Below are 24,734 nucleotides of genomic sequence, written 5' to 3' on the forward strand. Positions count from 1 at the left end.
TGAGATGAACCAAATAAAGCGGGGAATGAGAGACGAGGGAGAGAGTGGAAGAGAAGGAGAGATATGAAGAGAGAAAGAACAGAGCGGTTATTTCTCTGCCAGTCCCCTTGCTCTCAGCGATGTCCAGGTTCAATCTTATTGGACGAACCCCCAGCACCCACTAAACACATTAGCACACTCACTGATGAAATGAACACACACACAGGAGGAGATGAGTTAGCCTACTGCTGCAGCTCTCCTGGCAATATACTGAGAATAGAGGTGTGTGAAATGCTGTGTGTGTGTGTGTGTGTGTGTGTGTGTGTGTGCCGACTGCAGTGGAGGAAAATGACAGTGAGAGACAGAGAGAGCGAGACAGCAAGAGAGAGAACGAGAGATAGAGAGAAAGAATGAGACAGTGAGTGAGTGAGTGAGTGAGTGAGTGAGTGAGTGAGTGAGTGAGTGAGTGAGTGAGTGAGTTTATGTGCATGCATGTGTGTGTGTGAGAGCACTGGGTGCAGTGCAGGGCTGGTTTTGACAGCAGCACAGTGTGTAAGGCAGATGAGTTACGCCACCACACTTTTCTCTAAGGGAACAGCACCGTCTAGTGGCAGGAATGCAGAATAACACTAACAGACTGCAGGTAGAGATGAGCATAAAGTTAGAAAGAGAGCCAGCCCACCATGTTTTTGCCATTATAAACTTCAAATGGCGCTGCCCATGCTACAACAGGCTTTGTGGCAAGAGCGGCCTCTATCCCTCTCTATGAGAGAAGCATAGACAGACAGGTTAACTTCACATGGTGTCCCGTGTCCAGCAAGCCGTATTGATTTGCTCTGTTCCTCCCAGCCATTTGACATTTAACAGGGTTCATCTCAGTTGGCTTTCATTGATCGGACTGACTTCTAATCTGGTGACTGAGTGGCTCTTTTTGTATGCATGTGTGCATGTGTTTGTGTATGTGTGGGAATGTGTATGTGTGGGAATGTGTTTGTGTACGTGTGAGAATGTGTATGTGTATGTGTGAGAATGTGTATGTGTATGTGTTTGACTCTGTGTGTGTACCTGTCTGATAGGCTCTGGGACACGGTAGCGGCAGCAGGAGTGTGTGAGGTGCAGGGCTGTGTCCAGGGCTGTGTCCAGGCTGATCTTGTGGCCCACTGAAACATACACCGGTTTGGTACTGCTGTCAGGACTACGCAGGGCCTAGAAAGAAAGAGGACGAAAAGGGGTGGAGCAAGAGAGAGGAGAATCAGAGAGACAGAGAGACAGAGGAGAGACTGTATGTTTAGAACTACTGATTACGTGTTTGTGTGCAAATGGTGAACGTTTGTGTGAGTCTTACCCTCCCCAGCACTTTTCCTGAGTCGGTAGTCAGAGGGAAACGGTCTCCTCCCTTCTGCAATGAAGCAATCTGAGGAGGAGGAGTGGAGTCAGACCATCCTTCATCCACACTACTACTGTCCGTCCGTCTGTACGTGTCTGACTTTCTCTCTGTCTGTGCGTGGGTTTATTTTTCTTGCAATATCAAAGTCTTTCTCTCTCCCATCTCCTCGGTCTCTCTTTTCTTCGAGGGGAGGATGAGGCCCTGACATGTTTTTCACAGCCCTGTCAGCCATGTTCCTGTCTTTCGCACAAGTCAACATGCTAGTAGCTGTCCTGTTCCCTTCCTGGAAATATACTATATATAAACTCAGCAAAAAAAGAAACGTCCCTTTTCCAGGACCATGTCTTTCAAAGATAATTCGTAAAAATCCAAATAACTTCACAGATCTTCATTGTAAAGGGTTTAAACACTGTTTCCCATACTTGTTCAATGAACCATAAACAATTAATGAACATGCACCTGTGGAACGGTCGTTAAGACACTAACAGCTTACAGACGGCAAGCAATTAAGGTCACAGTTATGAAAACTTAGGACACTAAAGAGGCCTTTCTACTGACTCTGAAAAACACCAAAAGAAAGATGCCCAGGGTCCCTGCTCATCTGCGTGAACATGCCTTAGGCATGCTGCAAGGAGGCATGAGGACTGCAGGTGTGGCCAGGGCAATAAATTGCAATGTCCGTACTGTGAGACGCCTAAGACAGAGCTACAGGGAGACAGGACGGACAGCTGATCGTCCTCGCAGTTGCAGACCACTTATAACAAACAAATATCAAATCGTACACAATATGTAATGGTGGATGGTTGTAAATCTGAGTCCACAGAGGTGTGCTCAGGTGTTCCGCAAGGTTCTATTTTGGGCCCACTGTTGTTAATTTTGTATATCAACAACATTGGGGATCTTATTGAAACAGCGGATGCTCATTTTTATGCAGATGATAGTGTTCTTTATTCAAGTGGTAGTAGTTAATCAATGTGCCTATGGGCACAAACCCACCGTCGCTGGACCAGACAGGACTGGCAAAAAGTCCTCTTCACTGACGAGTCGCGGTTTTGTCTCACCAGGGGTGATGGTCGGATTCGCGTTTATCGTCGAAGGAATGAGCGTTACACCGAGGCCTGTACTCTGGAGCGGGATCGATTTGGAGATGGAGGGTCCTTCATGGTCTGGGGCGGGGTGTCACAGCATCATCGGACTGTGCCTGTTGTCATTGCAGGCAATCTCAACGCTGTGCGTTACAGGGAAGACACCCTCCTCCCTCATGTGGTACCCTTCCTGCAGGCTCATCCTGACATGACCCTCCAGCATGACAATGCCCCCAGCCATACTGCTCGTTCTGTGTGTGATTTCCTGCAAGACAGGAATGTCAGTGTTCTGCCATGGCCAGTAAAGAGCCCGGATCTCAATCCCATTGAGCACATCTGGGACCTGTTGCATCGTAAGGTGAGGGCTAAGGCAATTCCCCCAGAAATGTCCGGAACTTGCAGGTGCCTTGGTGGAAGAATGGGGTAACATCTCACAGCAAGAACTGGCAAATCTGGTGCAGTCCATGAGGAGGAGATGCACTGCAGTACTTAATGCAGCTGGTGGCCACACCAGATACTGACTGTTACTTTTGATTTTGACCCCTCCTTTGTTCAGGGACACATTATTCCATTTATCTTAGTCACATGTCTGTGGAACTTGTTCAGTTTATGTCTCATTTGTTGAATCTTGTTATGTTCATACAAATATTTACACATGTTAAGTTTGTTGAAAATAAACGCAGTTGACAGTGAGAGGAGGTTTCTTTTTTTGCTGAGTTTAGTATGTGGACACCCCTTCAAATGAGTGAATTCGGCTATTTCAGCCACACAGTGTATAAAATCGAGCACACAGCCATGCAATCTCCATAGAGTAGAATGGCATTACTGAAGAGCTCATTGACTTTCCAAAAAGTCAGTTTGTCAAATTTCTGCCCTGCTAGAGCTGCCCCGGTCAACTGTAAGTGCTGTTATTGTGAAGTGGAAACGTCTAGGAGCACCAACGGCTCAGCCGCGAAGTGGTAGGCCACACATGCTCACAGAACGGGACCGCCGAGTACTGAAGTGTATAAAAATCATCTGTCCATGGTTACAACAGGACGCAACACTCACTACCGAGTTCCAAACTGCCTCTGGAAGCAACAAGCACAAGAACTGTTCGTCAGGAAATGGGTTTCCATGGCCAAGCAGCCACACACAAGTCTACGATCACATTGTGCAATGCCAAGCGTTGGCTGGAGTGTTGAAAGCTCGCCGCTATTGGACTCTGGAGCAGTGGAAATGCATTCTCTGGAGTGATGAATCACGCTTCACCATCTGGCAGTAAAGTTTGGTGGAGGATGAATAATGGTCTGGGGCTGTTTTTCATGGTTCAGGCTAGGCGTCTTAGTTCCAGTGAAGGGAAATGTTAACGCTACAGCGTACAATGACATTCTAGACAATTCTGTGCCTCCAACTTTGTGGCAACAGATTGGGGAAGGCCCTTTCCTGTTTCAGCATGACAATACCCCCGTGCACAAAGCAAGGTCCAATCGTTTGTTGAGATTGATGTGGAAGAACTTGACTGGCCTGCACAGAGCCCTGACCTCAACCCCATCAAACACCTTTGGGATGAATTGGAACGCAGACTGCGAGCATGGCCTAATCGCCCAACATTAGTGCCTGACCTCACTAATACTCTTGTGGCTAAATGGAAGTAAGTCCCCGCAGCAATGTTCCAACATGTAGTGGAAAGCCTTCCCAGAAGAGTGGAGGCTGTTAGAGCAGCAAAGGGGGGACCAACTCCATACTAATGCCCTTGATTTTGGAATGAGATGTTCGACAAGCAGGTGTCCACATACTTTTGGTCATGTAGTGTATATCTCATTTGAAGTGCATAGGATGGTGTGAGTCATCGGTCTGTGAAAAACCGCACAATCCCATCTTCACTCGACCTTAAACTTGAAAAGGTAAAAATCTGATATTTCACATATTGGATGATGCAGTGTTTATATGAGAGAGCTCTCAGATCCTGCAATCAGCTTGAGATACATTCAGATCAAAAAACCCATCCTCATCCCTGTTGCCAAGACTGATGCTGTAACAGGTATCTCATTGGAGATGAGGACTTGACTTTAAACGAATGAAAGCTTTGATGTCCAATCCTTTTCACTATAACTAATTATAATACAGGACAAGAAGATATGCCAGGTGAGTGGCCAGGTAGGGCCCAGGGCCCATCTGGTGCTATCTAGGAGACCAGTGTGTCTATCTGGGCAGTAGGACATGAGACAGGCCAACGATCAATAACACAGTGGTTTGACTCAGTGCCAGAGAGGAAGAGGAAGAGGGAGGGGGAGAAAGAGTGAGTGAAGGGGTCTGGGAGAACTGGGAGAGGTTAAAAATGACGATGGGATATTGAGAGACGGCAGTGGCAGAGCGAGTAGAGAGAGAAGGAGTGAAAGGAGTGAGAGAGAGCTGGGAAATAGAGTGGAGCCGAAGAAAGAGAAACGTACAAGAGAGACATAGAGAGGAATTTCAGCCACCTAGCAGCAGGCAGGGGCGGCAGCTGTCGTGTGAACGGAATGACGCCTCTATCCATCGAGCAGGACTCAGTGAGTCACTCCCTGGCAATGCACCATTGATGGCCTGTACACCTGAATGTGTTGCAGCGGCGCATAACACGCACATTGTACACATGCACACACACACACAATGAGAAAAGACCAGTGGCATGTCCATACAAACCTTTAGCCCATAATAAGACGCAGGGGGTAACAGGGACACAGAAATGTGATGTCACCGTGACAACAGAGGCTCCGTGATTAAAGGAGCTTCTATAAAAAGCCTTCACGTTGAAATCCCATGAACAATTCACGGAAATTGTATTGCGACGTTTCAATGGACATTTTGCTTGGATTTGAATTGATTGTCCAACAGTAAACCTATTGGGCGTCATCGCAATGTTACGAAAAACACTTGGACATTTCAAAACCCTAGAGACACATTGGATGTCTGTGTGTGTCTTTGACGTCTCCTTCACTCTGGATGTATGAACACAGATTCCCCTAATCTAATTTCAGGTGAGAGCAGTTGGAGGAACAAATATGACTCATGTTGCATTGATGTGATTAACGAGCAAAAACAACTACACACATGGCAGTTTAACGCTACGCTCGTATCTAAGCAATATTGAAGTCAGGGAGGTCACATCTATCATTCTACAATCCGCAGTGAGTCATCGTTTGAAAACAGACCCCGACGCCAGTCTCAAAGTCAAGATAAGAGGTGTTCTAATGTTCCATTTAAAATAACTGGAGCGTCGCTAGCTAAAAGCCCAAGGGAAATGTATCTGGACGGCTAAAAGCCCAAGGGAAATGTATCTGGACGGCTAAAAGCCCGAGGGAAATGTATCTGGACGGCTAAAAGCCCCAGGGAAATGTATCTGGACGGCTAAAAGCCCGAGGGAAATGTATCTGGACGGCTAAAAGCCCGAGGGAAATGTATCTGGACGGCTAAAAGCCCGAGGGAAATGTATCTGGACGGCTAAAAGCCCGAGGGAAATGTATCTGGACGGCTAAAAGCCCGAGGGAAATGTATCTGGACGGCTAAAAGCCAGAGGGAAATGTATCTGGACGGCTAAAAGCCAGAGGGAAATGTATCTGGACGGCTAAAAGCTACCTGATACCTTAATGAAAGACTAGCTAAGAGCCAACGCTTTAGCTAACAGTAGCTAACTGACAGATACTGTTCAGTAGCTCAGAAATCTCAGCCAATGCAATCCACACCGCGGCTACAGTAGTTCGGTTAGCGAGGCTTATGCGATCGCTATCGTCCGTGAGACGCTAAGTGTCGCCTGAGAGAGATCGAATTAACTTGGGAGTCGCTACCGGTTTCTCTGGTCATAAACAGTAGAAACCTAATCTGAGTCTAAACATAACAGCCGTTAGAGCCAAAGCAGAGCTGAGGGACATCAAGTGTTTTTCACAAAGTGTTATGTAAGATTAGTGCGGTACGAGTCGTGGGGACCGTTTGAGCTGCGGTTATTGCCTGGTAATTGAGTTTTTAGGGTGTGGAGCCTTTTGGCAGTTGATTGCTGGTGGTGTGTGTTCAGGGTACTGCGCTAAACTCCCATGGCCTTTTGCTATGGAAATCTGTTAACATTAGTGGTCACATTAGTCATGTTAGTGCCATGTCTGTTTGTCTGTCTCCATCTCTCGCATTCAAAATCCTTCATCAGAAGAGAGTGAAACCCTTACCTCTGTCATTACTACCACCCCTCCATCAGTCATTATAGACACCAAACCATCACACTACAGTACTGCTCTGTTGCAAGCCTGAAGCATGCAATTCATTTCCTTAAAATTAAATTATTTGTAATTTGGATTGGAATTTCCCTCAACGAAACAAAGGGTACATTTACATAATACAAATTGCTGCAAAATTGCTTAAATATATATATATACTGCTCAAAAAAATAAAGGGAACACTTAAACAACACAATGTAACTCCAAGTCAATCACACTTCTGTGAAATCAAACTGTCCACTTAGGAAGCAACACTGATTGACAATAAATTTCACATGCTGTTGTGCAAATGGAATAGACAACAGGTGGAAATTATAGGCAATAAGCAAGACACCCCCAATAAAGGAGTGGTTCAGCAGGTGGTGACCACAGACCACTTCTCAGTTCCTATGCTTCCTGGCTGATGTTTTGGTCACTTTTGAATGCTGGCGGTGCTTTCACTCTAGTGGTAGCATGAGACGGAGTCTACAACCCACACAAGTGGCTCAGGTAGTGCAGCTCATCCAGGATGGCACAACAATGCGAGCTGTGGCAAGAAGGTTTGCTGTGTCTGTCAGCGTAGTCTCCAGAGCATGGAGGCGCTACCAGGAGACAGGCCAGTACATCCGGAGACATGGAGGAGGCCGTAGGAGGGCAACAACCCAGCAGCAGGACCGCTACCTCCGCCTTTGTGCAAGGAGGAGCAGGAGGAGCACTGCCAGAGCCCTGCAAAATGACCTCCAGCAGGCCACAAATGTGCATGTGTCTGCTCAAACGGTCAGAAACAGACTCCATGAGGGTGGTATGAGGGCCTGACGTCCACAGGTGGGGGTTGTGCTTACAGCCCAACACCGTGCAGAACGTTTGGCATTTGCCAGAGAACACCAAGATTGGCAAATTCGCCACTGGCGCTCTGTGCTCTTCACAGATGAAAGCAGGTTCACACTGAGCACATGTGACAGACGTGACAGAGTCTGGAGACGCCGTGGAGAACGTTCTGCTGCCTGCAACATCCTCCAGCATGACCGGTTTGGCGGTTGGTCAGTCATGGTGTGGGGTGGCATTTCTTTGGGGGGCCGCACAGCCCTCCATGTGCTCGCCAGAGGTAGCCTGACTGCCATTAGGTACCGAGATGAGATCCTCAGACCCCTTGTGAGACCATATGCTGGCCCTGGGTTCCTCCTAATGCAAGACAATGCTAGACCTCATGTGGCTGGAGTGTGTCAGCAGTTCCTGCAAGAGGAAGGCATTGATGCTATGGACTGGCCCACCCGTTCCCCAGACCTGAATCCAATTGAGCACATCTGGGACATCATATCTCGCTCCATCCACCAACGCCACGTTGCACCACAGACTGTCCAGGAGTTGGCGGATGCTTTAGTCCAGGTCTGGGAGGAGATCCCTCAGGAGACCATCCGCCACCTCATCAGGAGCATGCCCAGGCGTTGTAGGGAGGTCATACAGGCACGTGGAGGCCACACACACTACTGAGCCTCATTTTGACTTGTTTTAAGGACATTACATCAAAGTTGGATCAGCCTGTAGTGTGGTTTTCCACTTTAATTTTGAGTGTGACTCCAAATCCAGACCTCCATGGGTTGATAAATTGGATTTCCATTGGTTATTTTTGTGTGATTTTGTTGTCAGCACATTCAACTATGTAAAGAAAAAAGTATTTAATAAGATTATTTCTTTCATTCAGATCTAAAATGTGTTGTTTAAGTGTTCCCTTTATTTTTTTGAGCAGTGTATATATTTACCGGAGACTTCTCCCACCAGTATTCTCTTCAATAAGAGCTGGTTTACAGTTTTCACCAACAGGTTTTTGTTTTTGCTCGACTTGTACAGTGAGGGAAAAAAGTATTTGATCCCCTGCTGATTTTGTATGTTTGCTCACTGACAAAGAAATGATCAGTCTATAATTTTAATGGTAGGTTTATTTGAACAGTGAGAGACAGAATAACAACAAAAATATCCAGAAAAACGCATGTCAAAAATGTTATAAATTGATTTGCATTTTAATGAGGGAAATAAGTATTTGACCCCCTCTCAATCAGAAAGATTTCTGGCTCCCAGGTGTCTATTTATACAGGTAACGAGCTGAGATTAGGAGCACACTCTTAAAGTGAGTGCTCCTAATCTCAGTTTGTTACCTGTATAAAAGACACCTGTCCACAGAAGCAATCAATCAATCAGATTCCAAACTCTCCACCATGGCTAAGACCAAAGAGCTCTCCAAGGATGTCAGGGACAAGATTGTAGACCTACACAAGGCTGGATTTGGCTACAAGACCATCGCCAAGCAGCTTGGTGAGAAGGTGACAACAGTTGGTGCGATTATTCGCAAATGGAAGAAACACAAAAGAACTGTCAATCTCCCTCGGCCTGGGGCTCCATGCAAGATCGCACCTCGTGGAGTTGCAATGATCATGAGAACGGTGAGGTATCAGCCCAGAACTACACGGGAGGATCTTGTCAATGACCTCAAGGCAGCTGAGACCATAGTCACCAAGAAAACAATTGGTAACACACTACGCCATGAAGGACTGAAATCCTGCAGCGCCCGCAAGGTCCCCCTGCTCAAGAAAGCACATATACATGCCCGTCTGAAGTTTGCCAATGAACATCTGAATGATTCAGAGGACAACTGGGTGAAAGTGTTGTGGTTAGATGAGACCAAAATGGAGCTCTTTGGCATCAACTCAACTCGCCGTGTTTGGAGGAGGAGGAATGCTGCCTATGACCCCAAGAGCACCATCCCCACCGTCAAACATGGAGGTGGAAACATTATGCTTCGGGGGTGTTTTTCTGCTAAGGGGACAGGACAACTTCACCGCATCAAAGGGACGATGGACAGGGCCATGTACCGTCAAATCTTGGGTGAGAACCTCCTTCCCTCAGCCAGGGCATTGAAAATGGGTCGTGGATGGGTATTCCAGCATGACAATGACCCAAAACACACGGCCAAGGCAACAAAGGAGTGGCTGAAGAAGAAGCACATTAAGGTCCTGGAGTGGCCTAGCCAGTCTCCAGACCTTAATCCCATAGAAAATCTGTGGAGGGAGCTGAAGGTTCGAGTTGCCAAACGTCAGCCTCGAAACCTTAATGACTTGGAGAAGATCTGCAAAGAGGACTGGGACAAAATCCCTCCTGAGATGTGTGCAAACCTGGTGGCCAGCTACAAGAAACGTCTGACCTCTGTGATTGCCAACAAGGGTTTTGCCACGAAGTACTAAGTCATGTTTTGCAGAGGGGTCAAATACTTATTTCCCTCATTAAAATGCAAATCATTTTATAACCTTTTTGACATGCGTTTTTCTGATTTTTTTGTTGTTATTCTGTCTCTCACTGTTCAAATAAACCTACCATTAAATTATAGAATGATCATTTCTTTGTCAGTGGGCAAACGTACAAAATCAGCAGGGGATCAAATACTGTTTTCCCTCACTGTATAATATTGTTCAAGCTTACAGAAACACTGTGGAGAGAAACTAACATCCCACAATAAAATATTACAATAGATCCAGGCAAGAAAACACACTACCTTAAAAACATTTATCACAATAGAATGATGAATAATGCATTGTGCTCTCTGTACTGCAATTTCAACACAGCTACAGTATGACTAATTGTGAAAAATAGAGCTCAAAGGTAGACAAGAGCCCACATGAATGATTCATGAAGATTAAACTAACACTATAAAACTGTATGCCAATAATTATTTTGTTGTTGCATTCAAATGTAGTTTGATACAGCCACAGGAAAAGGGACCATGCCACGAGTATGGTATGGTCCCCAGAATAGTATGGTCCCCAGAAGAGGAGAAGAAAAGCTTGACAAAAGCTTGACATTGGAGGTCAGACGTTTGCTCAAATGCAGACCTACTGTAGGTAGGCTACAGTTTAGTAGTCCAATGTCAGTTGAGATCTCCTTTGAGTGCTATCCATCAGAATGTCTTAACCAGTTGTTATTGTAAAAACAAAAAACAAATGAAATATAACTAGCGAACACTCCGCTCTTAAATCATTGGAAACTAGTCCTGTGATTCGATGCAATTTCACCCCTCTGCAAAAATGTGTTTATCTGCTCAGCATTTTGGTCTCTACCGGTGTGAAATGTGAGTGGTGAAGCTCTCACCTGTGACTGGTGTTCCTCGTTCTTCTCCACACCCTGCACCTGCAGGAGGTTCTTCTCCACACCCTGCACCTGCAGGAGGTTCTTCTCCACACCCTGCACCTGCAGGAGGTTCTTCTCCACACCCTGCACCTGCAGGAGGTTCTTCTCCACACCCTACACCTGCAGGAGGTTCTTCTCCACACCCTGCACCTGCAGGAGGTTCTTGGCCACACCCTGCACCTGCAGGAGGTTCTTGGCCACACCTATACAGGGAAGCCCTGACAGAACTCCCAGGTGACACGCCTGGCCAAACTCTGGGAAAAAAGACAACCCCATATGTATAGTAGAGGACATGACTGTCACAACCAGCTGAAGTCTGAATTGTTATGCAAGTATGTAGCAGGCTACTGTTAGTAGCAAATAGTCAATGCTATTAGTACAGTACGTTGCAGACTACTGTTAGTAGTAAATAGTCAATGCTATTAGTAGACAGTACGTAGCAGACTACTGTTAGTAGTAAATAGTCAATGCTATTAGTAGACAGTACGTAGCAGGCTACTGTTAGTAGTAAATAGTCAATGCTATTAGTACAGTACGTAGCAGACTACTGTTAGTAGTAAATAGTCAATGCTATTAGTACAGTACGTAGCAGACTACTGTTAGTAGTAAATAGTCAATGCTATTAGTAGACAGTATGTAGCAGGCTACTGTTAGTAGTAAATAGTCAATGCTATTAGTACAGTACGTAGCAGACTACTGTTAGTAGTAAATAGTCAATGCTATTAGTAGACAGTAAGTTGCTTGAGAATCCGGTCTCAGTCTCAGTTTAAGACCGAGACCGTCTGTTCCACTGCTCACCTCTGTAGTGGAACAGACCATTCCCATCCACCAAGACCACCTATTGGGGACAGATACAGAAAGAGACAACGGGTGAGAGATGGGCAAGTACAGAAAGAGACAAGGAGTGAGAGATGGGCAAGTACAGAAAGAGGCAACGGGTGAGAGATGGGCAAGTACAGAAAGAGGCAACGGGTGAGAGATGGGCAAGTACAGAAAGAGGCAACGGGTGAGAGATGGGCAAGTACAGAAAGAGGCAACGGGTGAGAGATGGGCAAGTACAGAAAGAGACAACGGGTGAGAGATGGGCAAGTACAGAAAGAGACAACGGGTGAGAGATGGGCAAGTACAGAAAGAGGCAACGGGTGAGAGATGGGCAAGTACAGAAAGAGACAACGGGTGAGAGATGGGCAAGTACAGAAAGAGACAACGGGTGAGAGATGGGCAAGTACAGAAAGAGACAACGGGTGAGAGATGGGCAAGTACAGAAAGAGACAACGGGTGAGAGATGGGCAAGTACAGAAAGAGGCAACGGGTGAGAGATGGGCAAGTACAGAAAGAGACAACGGGTGAGAGATGGGCAAGGCTCAAAGCAGCTCTCTGCTGTCCCTTGTGCTTCTAAGCATGAGGTCTTTCTTCATTACAGGCTAACAAAAGAAGAGTTTTCACAAGACTTAGTGAGATTTTGTTGGATGGATGTATTGAACTATGTCAACCGCCCATTCACTGATTTCTTACAGTGCCAAGGTGGTTGTACAGGCATATTTCTGCTGTGAATCATAAGTCATGTAGAAATCATTTGAGGAGCTGTACAGAAAGCAGCGGGGACTGGTCTGTCAGTGTCCATGGGTAAATGTCAGTGATAAATTCATGAGGGCAGTGTGCATGTGTTAGGCAGAAGACGGCGAGTGTGTGCGTGTTTTGCGTAGGAGAGGTGTTTTGCGTGTGTGTGCATGTGTGGATAGGGACCCGACTTGAGGTGGGGGTGTGGGAGTGAGTGATTTGTGTGGGCTGTGACTAACACAGGAGAGTGGGAAGGTATGGATGGTACAGAGCTGACTTATGGACACACATCGTGGGAGAGGAAGACAGAGGGTATTGGGTAGCTGAAAAGAAAGGCATTAACACACAGAGATGTATCGCTCTGAGGTGAACAGTTAAACCATTGGACACAGCAAACCGATAACATCAATGTAACTGTGCTAACCTTTAGAATCAACGGAAGTTAGACAGTATGAGCAATGTCAGAGTGAGATTTAGTTCAAGCAAAATTGAAACATTAGTGTTCTCTGAGTATAACAGTAAATAAGTCAGCTAAACTGTAACATCTCCAACGCCAAAGTGTCCAGAACCTGACCTGAGGTAGCAGGCTGAGGTAGCGGCGGGGGCTGGGTCATCTCCAGGCGCTACAGGGCCTCCAGCAGATAGGGGGTCTCCCTGAAGGCCAGGAAGACGGCGGGGGCTGGGTCACCATCTGATTGTCCTCATACAGCAGCTGGTAGTGGACACATGGAACAGACAACAGAGAACACCGGCATAAACGTATGCCTGTGTTATATCTTATACAGTGCCTTCAGGAAGTATTCATCCTCCTAAACTTATTCCACATTTTGTGGTGTTACAGCCTGAATTCAAAATAGATTAAATAGATTTTTTTTTTATCTCCCATCTACACACAATACCCCATAATGACAAATTGAAAACATGTTATTAGAAATGTTTGCAAATGTATTTAAAATGAAATACAGAAATATCTAATTTCCTTAAGTATTCACACCCAATACTTTGTAGAAGCAAAAAATTCTTCAAGGTCTGTTAAATTGGTTGTTGATCATTGCTAGACAACCATTTTCAGTTCACATGGGATGATTTCACAGAACAACAAAATAAAGGGAATATTGAATGATCCCCAATGATCCATCGCATCTCCAAAATGATAGTCTAGAAACTAAAGCTTTGGTTGTCTTCCTCTCAGGCTTCCATGTCTTCTCCCCAGACCTCCTCAATGTCCACCTCTTGAACATCAGACTCTGAAGCCTCATCTTCACTGTCACTTTCCAACCTTGTTGAGGATGGCTTGTTGTCAGGCTCAAAAAGCCTCAAATTTGCCAGGATGGCCACCAATTTTTCAACCCCTGTATTGGTCAGCCTGTTGCGTGCTTTGGTGTGTGTGTTTACACACAAGGACCAGTTGCGCTCTGAAGCGGCTGATGTTGGTGGGATATGGAGGATGATGGAGACAACAGGGGAAAGAGCATCAGATCCACAAAGTCCCTTCCACCAGGTGGCTGATGAGATATGTTGGCATGACTGCCATATTGCATCTCCATCCCAAAGCCCTTGCTTGGAAGTGTACTTCGCCAGACTGCCAAGAACCTTGCCCTCATCCAGGCCAAGGTGGCGAGACACGGTAGTGATTTCACCACAGGCTTTGTTGATCTCTGCACCAGACAGGATGCTGTTGCCAGTATACTTTGGGGTTCAACATGTATGCTGCGGCGTGTATGGGCTTCAGGCAGAAGTCTTCACACTTTTTGATGTATTTCAGAACTGCAATTTCCTCTGCTTGGAGCAACAGTGAAGTGGGCAGGGCAGTACGGATTTCTTCTCTTACATCTGCAAGCAGAGTCTGAACATCAGACAGGATGGCATTGTCTCCCTCAATCCGTGCAATGGCTACTGCTATAGGTTTCAGGAGTTTCAGGCTGCTTACCACTCTCTCCCAAAATACATCATCCAGGAGGATCCTCTTGATGGTGCTGTCCATGTCGGCAGACTGTGATATGGCCATTTCTTGGAGAGACTCCTTCCCCTCCAGGAAACTGTCAAACATGATGACAACACCACCCCAACGGGTGTTGCTGGGCAGCTTCAATGTGGTGCTCTTATTCTTCTCACTTTGCTTGGGGAGGTAGATTGCTGCTATAACTTGACGACCCTTCACATACCTAACCATTTCCTTGGCTCTCTTGTAGTGTATCCTTTGTTTTCAGTGCCATGATGTCCTTGATGAGCAGATTAGATGTATGAGCAGCACAGCCAATGGGTGTGATGTGAGCTTAGGACTCCTTCACTTTAGACCAAGCAGCCTTCATGTTTGCAACATTGTCTGTCACCAGTGCAAATACCTTCTGTGGTCCAAGGTCATTGATGACTGCCTTCAGCTCATCTGCAATGTAGAGACCGGTGTGTCTGTTGTCCCTTGTGTCTGTACTCTTGTAGAAAACTGGTTGAGGGGTGGAGATGATGTAGTTAATTATTCTTTGCCCACGAACAATCGACCACCCATTAAAGATGATTGCAATACAGTTTGCTTTCTCTATGATTTGCTTGACCTTCACTTGAACTCTGCTGAACTCTGCATCCAGCAAATGAGTAGATAAAGCATGTCTGGTTGGAGGGGTGTACGCTGGGCGAAGAACATTCAGAAATCTCTTCCAATACACATTGCCTTTGAGCATCAGAGGTGAACCAGTTGCATACACAACTTGAGCAAGACATTCATCAGCATTTCACTGACTACTTTCTCCCATTGAGTAAAAAAACCTTCTGATTCCAGGAGGACCATGAGTTGTTGCTATCGATAAGGTGTCTGATTCATCATTTCAGAGGTTGCTTGCTGTGAGTGCTGAGGGAACTTTATGCACTTGGCCAGATGATTCTGCATCTTTGTTGCATTCTTCACATATGATTTGGCACAGTATTTGCAAAATGTACACAGCTTTTCCTTCTACATTAGCTGCAGTGAAATGTCTCCACACAACAGATAGTGCCCATGGCATTTTCCTGTAAAGATTAGGGAAAAAATGAGTAAAAAAACAACAAATAGAATTCCATGTACAGATAAATAGTTAAGCAGTTAGATTAAAAAACTCATTTGTAAGATAAATGTTTTAAAATGAAACAGGTGAATTAACACTCCTCAGTTAGCAGGCTCAAGCAAGCTAAAACCCACATGGTAGCAAAAACTAACTAGCAGAATATGTTAACAAGTTAGAAATAATTTAAACACACTTAGCTGTATGCTACTATTTACTAGTTAACAAAAAATAATGTATGTCACATAAAATATATTCACCCCACCCAGTATTGTAATCAATACTTACCAGAAAGCATGTAGTCCTTGGCTCAGACAGTGTAGTAGTGTGGGCTCAATAGCATCTAATTAGTGTGCAAGATCTTGAGAATCAGTTGTGCATGTGATGGAAGAGTGCACGGCATATGTGATGGAAGAATGCACTGTGCGTGCAAAGGGTTGCAAATCCATTTAATTGGGGATAGTTAAACGGAAATATGCCACAAGGCCAAGAATTGCCTTATGTGTATCCCACAAAGAAGGTTCACTGTTATAAGCAATTTTTTGATGAATTTAAGCAAAATTCCTAAAATTCCCGAGCTTAACTTCCCATGGAAAATTTCTGGAACAATTCCCGGAAATTTACCGGAAAGTTTCCGACCCTTAACAACCCTAGCTACCATGATTTCGTCCCCTAAAATGGGGGGACTATGTACAAAAAGTGCTGATATTTCTAAACAGTTCCCCCGATATGGATGAAAATACCCTCAAATTAAAGCTGACAGTCAGTCCGCACTGTAACCTTCATAGTCATTGTATAATCAAAATTCCAAAGTGCTGGAGTACAGAGCCAAAACAACAAAAAATGTGTCACTGTCCAAATATTATAGACATCACTCTATATACAAATATCTAAATATACAGTACCAGTCAAAAGTTTGGACACACCTACAAATTCAAGGGTTTTTCATTATTTTGACTATTTTCTACATTGTAGAATAATCAGTGAAAACATCAAAACTATGAAATAACACATATGGAATCATGTAGTAACCCAAAAGTGTATTCAATAACACATATGGAATCATGTAGTAACCCAAAAAGTGTATTTAAAGTAGCCACCTTGATGAAAGTTTGCCTTGATGAAAGTTTTGCACACTCTTGGCATTCTCTCAACCAGCTTCATGAGGTACACCTGGAATGCATTTCAATTAACAGGTGTGCCTTGTTAAAAGTTAATTTGTAGAATTTCTTTCCTTAATGCGTTTGAGACAATCAGATGTGTTGTGACAAGGTAGGGTGGTATACAGAAGATAGCCCTATTTGGTAAAAGACAAAGTCCATATTATGGTAAGGACCTCGTCCACAAAGGACTGGAAGACAGCGGGAGCATTCTTTAACCCATACGGCATGACGAGGTACTCATAATGGCCCGATGTGGTACTAAATGCGGTTTTCCACTCGTCTCCATCTCGGATACGCACCAAGTTATACGCACTCCTGAGATTCAATTTCGTGAAGAAGCGCGCCCCGTGAAATGACTCCACTGCCGTAGCAATGAGAGGTAGCGGGTAACTGAAACCCACTGTGATAGCATTTAGACCTCTATAGTCAATGCACGGGCGCAGACCTCCCTCCTTCTTCTTACGAAAAAGAAGCTCGAGGAGACGGGGGATTTAGAGGGCCGAATGTATCCCTGTCTCAAGGACTCAGCGACGTATGTGTCCATAGCCACTGTCTCCTCCTGAGACAGAGGATACACGTGACTCCTAGGAAGAACCGCGTCAGCCTGGAGGTTTATCGCACAATCCCAGCTGCACCTGAATCGACTAGCGCCTTATACTGGAAGTGAGGGGAAAAATTAGGAAAACAAACGGAGGTGTACAAGTGGTCGACAGGGGGCTCTGGGTGTGGCTGGTGCGGACTCACCTGGGGGGTCGAAGCAGTGCTCTGCCTGCCCTCCGAACTCCCGGAGGGACCTCTCCAGCACCGGTCCACAGTGTGTCCTCTGCGTCCACATCGGGTGCAGGAGAGACCCCCCCCTCCGGTCCTCCTCGATGCAGCCCCCCCTATCTCCATGGGCTGTGGAGCGGGAGGACTGGGAGGCGGAATGAACAGGCCCCGACTGGAACGTCCCCGGGCAGCCAGCAGGTTGTCCAATCTAATGGACAAATCCACCAGTTGGTCCAGAGTGGAGGTGTTGTCCCTACATGCCAGCTCCCGGCGGACGTCCTCGCGAAGGCTGCACCTATAGTGGTCTATCAGGGCCCGCTCATTCCACCCCGATCCAGCGGCGAGAGTCCGGAATTCCAACGCGAAATCCTGAGCGGTCCTCGTCTCCTGTCTCAAATGGAATAGTAGCTCACCCGCCGCCCTGCCCTCCGGGGGATGATCGAAAACCGCCCGGAAGCGGCGGGTGAACTCAGGGTAGTCACCCCGGGCCGAGTCTGGACCATCCCAGACCGCATTGGCCCATTCCAGGGCTCGACCCGTGAGACACGAGACGAGGACGCTCACCCTCTCTTCGTCGGAGGGAGGGGGGCGGACGGTCGCCAGGTACAGTTCCAGTTGGAGGAGGAACCCCTTGCACCCAGCGGCCGTCCCATCGAACTCCCTGGTGAAATCTGGATCCCGCTGGCACCCGCTTCAGTGGATGTGGGTAGGGGCGCAGGGTGAGGGACCGGAGCTGGTCCGGCTGGGGAGGCACCTCTCTCCCATCTCTCCAACCGGGCCAACACCTGATCCATGGCCGAGCCTAGGCGGTGGAGGAGGCCGGCATGTTGGGAGACCTGCTCAGCCATGGATGGCGCTTCTGCTCCTGCTGACTCCATAAGTTTTGGTGCGGGATTCTGTCACGTCTGATTTGGACTGGCGGATAGGCGGAATCAAATGCAGGAGACAGAGGTGCTGGAGGTGAGTGTCTTTTAATAAAACTGACACACACAAACGCCGAAAAGCACAGGGCGCTATACAAAGTTCGCCTGGGAGAAACACTTTCCCATAAAACACAAAATATAATTCCAAGGCACAAAAAGGAAAGGAGCGCAGCCCGGTAAATCCTTCAATAATAATTGTCGGTAACACAACGTGGACAATAAACAATCCCGCACAAAATCCCAACTGAAAACACACCTTAAATAAGCCCCCACTAATGACATACACAAAACAGGTGCGGAACAGACAGACAAAACTAAAAGACACAGAAACAACGATCGGTGGCAGCTAATAGGCCGGCGACGACGACCGCCGAGCGCCGCCCGACCGAGGAGGGGCGCCACTTTCGTTGGATCCTGTGACAGTGGGACTATAATTTGTTTTTCAACAGGACAATGACCCAAAACACACCTCCAGGCTGTGTAAGGGCTATTTGACCAAGGAGAGTGATGGAGTAGTGCATCAGATGACCTGGCCTCCACAATCACCCAACCTCAACCAATTGAGATGGTTTGGGATGAGTTGGACCGCAGAGTGAAGGAAAAGCAGCCAACAAGTGCTCAGCATATGTGGGAACTCCTTCAAGACTGTTGGAAAAGCATTCCTCATGAAGCTGGTTGAGAGAATGCCAAGAGTGTGCAAAGCTGTCATCAAGGCAAAGGGTGGCTACTTTGAAAAATCTAAAATCTCTAATAAACAAATAAAAATATAACACTTTTATGGTTATTACATAATTCCATATGTATTATTTCATTGTTTTGATGTCTTCACTATTATTCTACAATGTAGAAAATAGAAAAAACAAAGAAAAATAAATGAATTGAATGAGTAGGTGTGTCCAACCTTTTGACTGGTACTATATAAACAAAGAAAGAGAAACTCTTGTGCACAGCAGTGTGTCTAGGTCCAGGTGATGGTTTTGTCAGAAACTAGCATTAAAAAATGACCTTGACTTAGGTGCTTACAATCATTTCAAATATGAAAAATAAATAAGCACTAAAGTCAGGGTCGGTCACCTGTCTTTTTTCAGTGTGCGGGTTTCCCTTTTTTTTTTATATATAAATATGTAATTTCACAGAACTATCCCTTTAAAGCCATACTGATTCTGGTACAAAACATAACGTCTCTGTTGGTCTTGAGAGGTAGAGACCTGAGTCTGTGTTTAGAAGTCAATATTGTACTGCATACTCATTGATAAAAGGGGATGTGATTGATCAAATGTTATTTCCCTCTCTTGTGTGTGTGGTCTTTCTAGATGTCTCAGGAGGGCCTTTTGTTTAACCCAGAATATCTTTCCACTAACCTGCACAACTCTCGCTACAGTGTTCTGGCTTACCCATTCTGACAAGGTTGGCTCCAAAGTAAAACATTTTGTTAATCATTGAACAGAAATCTATATCTTGGTCCCCAGTGATGGATCCATTGGAGCTGATGGTGTCTACCTGAAGTCGATGACAAGGTCTTTGGGATTTTTCCCCATTCTTTTGTGACTTGTCAGGTTAGACAGGGTGAGTTATTTTTTTTATTCAAAATAAAATCTAGTGTGAAAGTCAACCAAAAGATTTATAGAGGCTCCTGAGTCCTGGAATTTACTTACCCTGCTTCAGTAAAAATATGATGATAAATTACAAATGATCAGAATATATATATATTTTTTTTGAATATTAATATCATCTTTGGGGTGAATCTTTTTTAAATTAGGCATTTTAATTGACCCGGTAATGCAATAAATAATACAAATATTTATGGATGGAGACGTTTTGTTGTATTTGATATGTCCCCAGGGATGACATGTGGAGAGAGTTAGTCTGTATTGCTTTTGGAAATTCCATCATCAGAGTCATTCTTGAATTACAGTGGTTTTTGGTCATGGGGGAGGGGTGAAATTGAGCCGCGGCCTACAAAAGTCGGGCTGCTGTCCGGGCCCCCAGTTGCCTATCCTTGCTCTAAATAAGCATCTCAACAATAGACGGGCTTGATAAAATTCCATTATATAATTTCTGCAAACAATCCTTCAAAAACAGAGAGGATACATTTCTTCTGAAATTCTTCAGAAAACAAAATACTGATGTTGATATACTTTCAAAGATTCAAGAAAGTATGTGTGGTATGGTAAGAGCACTGTTTGAGGATAAAGAACTCATAAAAAGCCTTGTGGAAGCGAGGTATGACATGGTGCTCCCAGATCTGCATGGGGTGGGGGAGTCTTGCTGGCGCGTTACATTAGATTGCCGTTAGTTTACAGCGCTCGTTGGACCACAGCTGGTATGGCACATTTTGCTCTTTCTTCCTCACCAGTTATTTGTTCCAGTTTTTAGATCAGGTTTATCGGAAGATATGAATTTCTTACAGGCTCAGAAATATGTTTTATGGCATTATGGTTTACCAGGAAATTGTAGAGTTCAATATATACTATGATGAGCTTTGTGATAAATACTTTGGCTGAGATATTTATTATTACAGATTGCTCTGTTCAGCTGACCTATGGTTGATTCGCTCTGATTTTGTTTTCGGGTCTCCACATCCAACTATGCCAAACATCGTACACATTGATGGCTTCTACTGCAAGCCTGTTCAACCGCTCTCAAAAGAGCTAGAAGAGTTTGTTCAGAGCTCTAGAGAACATGGGGTCATTATAATGTAGTTAGGATCCTTAGTCTTACAAGGGATGTATCCACTGAAATTGCTTCTGCCTTTTCCCAACGCCTCAGAAAGTCATGTGGAGAAATTTGAACGACAAACCCTCCATTTCGGGTAACAATACCCTCCTGGTAAAATGGCTGGCTCAGTCTGACCTCCTTGGTCATGACAAGATCAGAGCATTTGTGTCACATGGGGTTACATAGATGTCAAGGAGGCCATTTACCATGGTGTTGGGTTTGCCACTGTTTCAAGACCAATTTGACAATCTTCTCCGGCTGGAAGAGAGAGGAGGAGCCAAGGTTTTAGACATTGGCAGTTTCAAAAGAGGGATCTTTCTTCAGGGCTTGCAGGAAGTTCTCCACAATGGGGCCTACAAGTTCAACATGCAGAAGCACTCTAGACTGCAAGGAGACCATTCCATGAAGCCACTGGACAGGGCCGTCTACTGGATCGAGTTCGTCATGAGACACAAAGAAGCTGCTGACTTGCGCTCAGAGTGCCACAGGATGCCATGATACAGCTACCACTCAGTGGATGTCATCACCATGTTGTTGGCAATGGTGCTCCTCTTCCTCCTGCCTAATGCAGCTATAGTAAAATACTGTTCTTGTAGGCTGTGTTGGAAAATAAAAATATATCATCATATTGTAATCATAAGTAAAAGTTATTACTTCTGAGAGCTTCAAGTATTTGTGACTAACTTGTTGGGAAATGGGTATAACACAAGTGTATATTTTGTTTAATAAATTGTGTTGATTTATTTCACATTGTTCTATCGAGTCAATTTTATTTGATTGAGGAGGAGTCGGTGTACTCCTGCTAAAATGCCCGTTATTGTCAGAATTTTCATTTAGTATTTTACTATCTTCTACGTTAATTGTCATGTGAATGTCACATAAATTACTAGGATTCAGAAAATGACTCCGATATTCATCCCTTGGATATTCAAAACTATTTTAACTTCAAGCAGCCAATTTGTAAAAATGCATTGTGGCTCTTGGCTATTCTGAAATAGTTTGGGCGGATGATGCAAAAACAACTATGTTGTGAATGAATCCGTTAAACACCACTGGGAGAGACTGGGTAAATGATTGTGTCTGCACTGACTGGGGGACATTTAATTAGCCTTAGTATAATAACATTACAACAAAATTGGTCCATATATCAACAAAACAAGCTGGCAAATATCATTAATTATGATGGGTTGTGTTACAGAATGTGTTGACAGCCCTTGATGGAGAATTAGGGTCGGGTACAATAGAGGGACTGGAACGGTTAAGAATGAAAAATAGAGGCAATGAAAAGTTGAGGCAAGACTCATGGTCACAAACTGCTAGGATGACTGAACAGACATGACCTGTGTGTCAATACCTTCAAGTCACTTCCTTTCCTTGTCTCCTTTCTTTGATCCACACTAATACAGAAGAGCTATTCAGGTGAAATACAAAAAGAACACCATCTTTCTTTCATCGAGTATGCTCAAACAGTGCCTATGAGTCAAGAGGAGAAAAGGAAACCACTTTACAGCATTAAGACGCAGCCAATGGTTAGCATGAGCATAGAAATGGTCCGAGTCAGTGCCTTGCCTCTAGGTCTGGGTAGCTGAGCACCACTAGCTGGACCCAGGCGTTGACGTCATCTCCTTCGATGAACGACAGGTCCACTCCTCCAACCCTCTCCAGCCCAGTGAAGTCTGGACTTCTCTGCCAATCCTCTGTGTCCTCCTCCACCACCTGCTGCCTCCGGCTGGCCTGTTCACTAGGAGAGAAAGAGGAGAGGGAGCGAAAACAGCAAAGGGTTAGGGCCAAGGGGGAGAGGTTGGGAGAAAGTTTGGACCGGCCAACAGATGATGAAGACTTCTACTAGTAATGAGGCAATCTACAGCACCGGTCCCCCTACACCATCTGCTTGGCTTCTACATCTCTAGTGTCAGACACAAATCTGTGGAGGCGGCGCTGGGAAAAGGGACATGATATCATTATCAGTGACGATCACAATAGATTCACAAGTCAATGGCTGAGCGAGAGAGATCGCCGATACTGGCAGCATTCCAGGGTTACTGTTGGCAGGAAACTTCTCTCTTGCAGAAAGGTCTCACCTCACCTGCCAAGTTGCTGTGTCCCTCTGCTGGTGTCATAGGGTAACTTACTACTGTTCTCCCAAGACAACCCTACCTGAACCTCACAAGGGCTATCCAGTATTGAACAAGGATAACTAGGCCTACGTTCAGACCTTTTACATGGTTATGTGGGTGATATTCCATGAGCACAGTTCACAGGGTTTAAAATATAAACTTGTGCAGGGCTGGCTCCAAGCACAAGCGTACACCCAGAAACTCAGTCGGGGTCTCAACTTACTGTTGAGAGTTAGAATAGTAGAATACACCAGGTGCAATTTCTAAATTTGGTTGCGCCTCAGCAGTTTCTCTCTTGTTCTGTCAGTCACCCAGATATCATTAACATGGCATAAGTCATGTAGGAAATGAGCTTTAAAAATGGCAAAAATGTGTATCTTCCCCCGTGTGAAATGAGTAAATGTGGATATTGAATTGACCACTTCAGCATGGTTTTGTGGCACAGTCGATGCCACGCGGGGCTAACAGGCCAGAAGGTTGAGGGTTTGCTGAACACCACTGATGAGCTCACTCACTCTCCCTGCCTGTCTCACTACACTACAATTAGAGATGGGGAAATCACATGTACATTTGTATGATATATCTATAATTGTAAACCAGGTGGTTCAAGCCCTGAACGTTGATTAGCTGAAATCACTGTTTACTGTTCTAATTACGTTGGTAACCAGTTTATAATAGCAATAAAGCACCTTGGGGGTTTGTGGTATTTGGCCAATATTCCACGGTTAAGGGCTGTATGCAGGCACTAAGAACAGCCTTTAGCCGTGGTATATTGGCCATATACCACACCCCCTTGTGCCTTATTACATAAGTATATAAAACATATGCATCGTTTTCCTACCAACAGGTTTCTGTGCCAATGCACCACACACAACCAATAAGCAATGCATAACTGCATACCGATTATCGACTTCATCTTGGTTTACATTTTCAACACTACAATCAAATAGAGTACGTCAATCTGGACAAACGTAAAATACATCCCTCCCTACTGAGTATCAAAGGCTTGGCTTGACAATCTATGAATGTCGTTCAACCTTTTAGTGTTTTGTATCAGATGTCTCCTGCCATTGATTGAATGGCCAGTGTGCAGTTTGGATGCTGGAGTTATATTGGAGTGGATGAACGTGGGCAGGTAGGTTACAGGAGACTTTTCAAGTAGCCTAATCAGATTAAAACATTGTGTCTAGTTGTGTTTCTGACACACAAAAAAGGTAATACATTTTAAAAGTGAAGTGACAAAGATTTAGGCTATATCGAAGCCTTAGGTTCTAGATCGAGAAACAGCCGCTCGGATCGGAAAGGAGGCAGAACGCGCGTTAAACTTTCCTGAATAAATCAAATCAAAGTTTATTTGTCACGTGCGCCGAATACAACAGGTGTAGACCTTACAGTCAAATGCTTACTTACAGGCTCTAACCAATAGTGCGGAAAAAAAGGTATGTGCGTGTGTGTGTGTGTGTGTGTAGGTAAGTAAAGAAATAAAACAACAGTAAAAAGACATTTGAAAATAAGAGTAGCAAGGCTATATACAGACACCAGTTAGTCAGGCTTATTGAGGTAGTATGTACATGTAGGTATGGTTAAAGTGACTATGCATATATGATGAACAGAGAGTAGC

The 24,734-nt window shown here is 45.1% G+C and overlaps 2 pseudogenes; one reads left to right on the forward strand and one right to left on the reverse strand.

The window, feature by feature from the left end:
• LOC106564974 (endonuclease V-like) overlaps positions 1-24,734 on the reverse strand; it is a 37,606-nt pseudogene that overhangs the window by 6,151 nt on the left and 6,721 nt on the right.
• LOC123725591 (UDP-glucuronosyltransferase 2B23-like) lies at positions 20,446-22,225 on the forward strand (annotated as a pseudogene).

Source organism: Salmo salar, chromosome ssa12 (genome assembly GCF_905237065.1).
Source record: "Salmo salar chromosome ssa12, Ssal_v3.1, whole genome shotgun sequence".
Lineage (NCBI taxonomy): Eukaryota > Metazoa > Chordata > Actinopteri > Salmoniformes > Salmonidae > Salmo > Salmo salar.